This window comes from Melopsittacus undulatus (genome assembly GCF_012275295.1).
Source record: "Melopsittacus undulatus isolate bMelUnd1 chromosome W unlocalized genomic scaffold, bMelUnd1.mat.Z SUPER_W_unloc_3, whole genome shotgun sequence".
Classification (NCBI taxonomy): Eukaryota; Metazoa; Chordata; class Aves; order Psittaciformes; family Psittaculidae; genus Melopsittacus; species Melopsittacus undulatus.
The window spans coordinates 1,218,442-1,223,319 of NW_022993945.1; the positions used below are offsets into that span (position 1 = coordinate 1,218,442).

At 43.0% G+C, this 4,878-nt stretch overlaps 1 long non-coding RNA gene across 1 annotated transcript; it reads left to right on the forward strand.

The window, feature by feature from the left end:
* Positions 1-253: 253 nt before the first annotated feature.
* On the forward strand, positions 254-4,362 carry LOC117438245 (uncharacterized). Its single transcript, XR_004550673.1, has 5 exons — positions 254-369; positions 1,433-2,472; positions 3,031-3,097; positions 4,068-4,198; positions 4,290-4,362. It is a non-coding gene; the product is annotated as an uncharacterized lncRNA (long non-coding RNA).
* The last annotated feature ends 516 nt before the right edge of the window (positions 4,363-4,878 follow it).

A 4,878-nucleotide genomic window follows, 5' to 3' on the forward strand; every position in this document is an offset into this window, starting at 1 on the left:
CCCCTACTCCCCTATGCAACAGCCTTGGATACTGAGCTCTAATTGGTTAGTCTAGAGGTTACTATTGTTTACAAAGCTAATGTTTATAACTTGTTATAATTGTGATTAAATACTTTACTCTAAAAATACAATGGGAAACTACAGCCTTGGCAGAGATCATTCTCTGCACGTTTTCAGTGGAAAATTAGAGGCCTAACAAGACAATTGACCTTGCTTATGCCTGCCAAGAATCTTCTTACTTTACAGTAACAAGGCTCAGGGTATCGGGATCGCTCACTATGTGGCCTTGACTCTTTAAGAATTCCCACACCTGCTCCAAGTACCCGCCGAGCTATGGAGGAGGCTGCCACAACAACCTCTGCTACAAAGGTATGTGCTGTGGGCTTGGGGCACCTCCTGACTGGGGGAAAAGGTTGGAGCAAACTTAGGTCTGGAAACTTCTAATTAGAAGCCATCACAGGTTTGTGCACCTTTTAATTAGCCATCTTTAATATTTTGATATCACAACACATGGTAAACTGGTGGCTGCTGCTGAAACCAAAAAGCCCTGAACTGCTTAAAATTTGGACCTCAGATTCAGTGTGCTTTCCCTGTGAAAATGAGAGCAAGTGCTTGGATGGGGGAAAGCTGCTCTGAGTTTACATGGGTTTGGCTCAGGAGTTCTGGTGGGATTTTGAGCACTGGCAGGCTATGGGTAGGACTGTGTCCTTGCAGGGTTTGTTTGGGAAGGGGATGTTCTCCAGTGCTTACCAGAGGCAACTTGGGTGGGCAGAGCTTGGATGCCTCCCTTGCTCCTTTCTGGGGCCTCCCTCTCTCCCCACCTTTGTTTTCATGCTGTAAAATGAATACAGCAATTTCTGTCTCTTGGAGGAGAGGAGGGGATCGTGATCTGTTTTTCCTGACCTGTGGAGTTTTCTCAAAATAGAGGTCAATAGAGTGAAAAATATTATTAACTCTGAAATCTCTAGTGAAGCAGTGCTATCCCCTCAGCATGCAGAATTTTCTGGGGTCATGCACTGAGGGCAATATTCTTCTCCCATGTGTTTTGCTTCAAAAACAACTGGTCTCTTGGAAACAGGCAGGATCCCTTGAGACTTGCCCAAATCAGAGGCTTATTTTTCTGCAATGTTAATTTATTATTTTTAGCCTGTGGGGTTTGGAGAGAGAATCCCAGGGTCCAGGAGGGCTGCAGTGGGGAAAGGGGAGGGGGTGCCCTGGTGGTACAGCAAGAGGGAGAAAGCCCTCTTGGAGCCTCCATCCATGATCCTTTCATTTGCTATGGTCCTCTCTATCGCCGAGAATGGGGCAGGGTTTTGAGTAGGACTGGCCGAGCAGAATGAATTTTGCTGGCACTGTTTCCCACTTCCTCCCTCAAAATAGGAACCTGTCAGACTTCCCCATCAATGCTAATACACTGTAATTTTTATTTTAGTCCCCTCTTCTCACCAGATTACCATTACGAAGATCCCATCATCACTAAAACGGATGAGATGAATGAAGTGGAGATTTCACAGGTTGCAGAGCAGAAGCTGGTGTGGTTCTACCCTCTGGAAAGCAAGGCCAGCAAACCCATCAAGCCCAAGAAAGTCGTCCCAGAGTCCTACATGAGCAAGACAGCCTCTTTTTTCCTTAACTCCTATAAATTTCTATGGGAAGAGGTGTAGAAAGTGATGAGGAGGCTCAGGGAAAAAGTAACAGGGAGGATGTTTGAGTGGAGGGGGAGGAAATCTGTGTGAAAATTCATTGTTCATTAGAGCAGAAGCCTACCAGAAGTGGAAAGAAAAGCTTTCAAAAGCCACTCGTGCCTTCTGCATATAATCTGCTATAGTTATTTGTTCTTTTAAGCCATCTCAAGGAGGTATCAATGAACCAAAGGTCCTCTGATCAGTAATCAATTTAAGATATATTGGTTTTATTTTCCATTCACAATGCTTCACACTCAGCAGTTTACCCTTGGCAGGTTTTCTGGGTTTTTTAGTTTGCTTCTTTCTTATTTCTTGCTTGGGGAAGATTTTTGAAGATATTTGTGGAGCTGGTAGTACTTCCTCAGTTGTTTTCTGCCTGTTGTTAATTAAAAGAGACTTATTGTGAAAACAAGGTGAGGGAAGCCAATGCATCCTTTTCAAGTTTATCTTCCAGCATCTCAAGAGTCTGTAATTAAATAGAGTATGAGAGCTCCGGCTTGCAGACATCAGGCTGTACATCAAAGCCTTCAACTGTCAGATGTTTCTTCCTTGCTAATATTTCCGAAGACACCTGTCTCAGGTGAAGGACTAAAGAAGCACAAACTGCTCCAGGCTAAGATTTTATCATGCTGCACCAAAGACCTCCAGGAAAGATGCATGGTGGCTGCTCATTTTCATATCTCAAGAGCAATCTCTTTCCTTTTTAAAATACTTCTTTATTTTTTCTCCTCAGCACAAGTCATAACATGTGAAACCAAGATAAATGCAGAAGCTCAACATGCAACAGGTAGGGTTTGATTGATACTTCTTGGAGCGCTGCAGGAAAAAGCGGCTTAAAAATATCTAGTTTTTGAAAATATATGACATGGAGCTTTTTTGATTTTTTTTTGTGATTATCTAGGTAGATCTCTTTAAAAATATAGCCTTCAGCCAAGTCTAGCAGTAAGGTGACTCAGTTTATTCAGCCATGAGGACCCACAGTTTCAGGTGTCCAAAATAATTTAAAAAATTTTGGCAGTGTCCCTTTTTGAGCCTTTTTCATGCATTCCACCACTGTCCAAGCCAGACATGGTTTGTCCCCTCCCAGTCAGTCAAGAATTTCTGGTTAAGGTTTCTGCAAAGAACAGGACAGTTTATCACTTGGAGAAAACCCAAATCCACAGAATCTAAGTATTGGTTGGGGTTTTAAGGAAGGTAGAGAAACTGTTTTAAAAAGTAGCTATTTTGCAATCTTGTTTTAAAATGGAAGAGTTACATGAAATGAATGGAATGACTACTAAGAGTCAAAGTCTGTTTTTCTTAAATTGTTTTTTTTGCTACCCTCAAAGATATATATCTTTACTAGGTATTTGTGCCCAGCTGGCTACTTGTACAGTAAGGGAAAGATCTTTGGAACATTTTATTATGAAAGTGTGAGTACATTGTCATAGCTCATAGATGTAATTTGTGGGGAGTTAGTGGTAATAACAGAAATGGGAAATGCCAACAAGTCCAGTGTAATTTGGCTTTTTGTATTCTCCAGTTGTGGTGCTGTAAAAAGGTGCTAATAAAGATTATCTGTATTTTTCTCATCTTGACAATGGAAAAAAGAGGCAGTCTGGAAAGCCAAAGTGATTCCAGACTTGATTTTATGCCCTTAATTTGCTATGAAACTCATGGAAAATGAGGGATGGGGATCAATAGACAGCTCTTACAAAGATCTCTTCTTTAGTGTGGGCAACTGTCATGCTGAAAAGAAACTTTATATGAAAAACACCACTAAATGTTGCAACTAAATAATATTTGGGGAAGATTTGTTGGATCTTGAATTAGCAGGATAATTTATAAATAATTCATGGCATTCTTTTCCCATCAGAACTACTTTTGGGGTGAAGGAAGGTTGAAGATAAAAGGGGGTTTGTCTAAAAAGCATGTTTGCTTTCCCCATTCTCACTGTTGGTGCATGACTGCATCACCCATGATACATCTTTGCCCTGCAACTTATGTGATTGCAGACAGCCACCTCATCCAAGTGGTTTCAGCAGAAGTATTTTGGATTTGGATGTTTTCTTGAGAGCTGGAAATATTTCATGCTGGTCACTTATTTCCGATGCTGCTTTTCTGCTAAATTGTATCTAAATGTCAGGGGTTTTTTATAAAAAAAAAAAAAAAAAAGCTTGCCATTCAACCAGGCAGCACTTAAAATACTAACAGCAATAATAAAGCTATTTTGGGAGAGTAAGATTTAACAACCAAATTCCAAAGGAATGTACTCAGATTATTTTCCATTTGGCACTTTGGTGGTGGTTTCATTTTTTCTTAATTTTTTTCACAGAGGTTGGTCAGTATTGCTGTGTGAATGAGATTTATTTTGCATACTATTTGTATTTGTGCTCTTGTCAGTCATCAAGCATATGCTGTGCTGCAATTCATTATGGCATCCTAGATAATAAAGGAGGACTGGTTGATATCACGAGGAAGGGAAGGATACTGGCTTTTGTGAAGTCTACCTGGAATGGTGTGGAGTCTTTTAGGTACTACCTTAATGAAAAAAATTTTGTATTAGCTTTAAATATAAGCAGATGCTCAGCTGTCCTTGTTACTCATATGTAGATTTATATTTAGATATGACTTGCTGAGGGGGTTGGCTTGAGAAAGGACGCCTGTGGCACCGGAGCGGAGCCGGGGGAGATCAGTGTCCAGAAGCCTCACCACAGAGTGACAAGAGCCACTGAGGAGGGAGCCTCAAGTCCTCAACAGGACTTGCAAAGAGCTCAGCTACTGCGAGGAGGTGACTCACGGGGGGCAGAGACAGAAGGAGGGGCACCAACTGTGAGTGGTTAAAAATCTACCCAGGGAGCACGGCGACCAGGAGCGCGGCGAACAGAGCGGGCAAACAGAGCGGGTCGAGGCAGTTTGCGCGGCAATTTGCGTGGGCAGGTGAGCGGGATGGTGAGCACTCGCCGTACGACCAGGGTCCGGTCTGGGAGCTCTGCCCCGGCCGCCCCGGTGGTGGCCAGCGTAGGCACCCAGACAGAGCTGGTAAGTGGGGAGGTTGCGGTGCAGAGCTTGGAGTGTAGAGAGTGCCTGCACTGTTCTTGTGAGGGAAAGGTGCAAAATGGGCAAGGTTGCGCTCGCTGCTCCCTGATGGAGGTCCTCCTCCAGCAGGTGGCTGAGCTGCGGGATGCTGTCAGTAAGGTGCAAGATGTCAGAG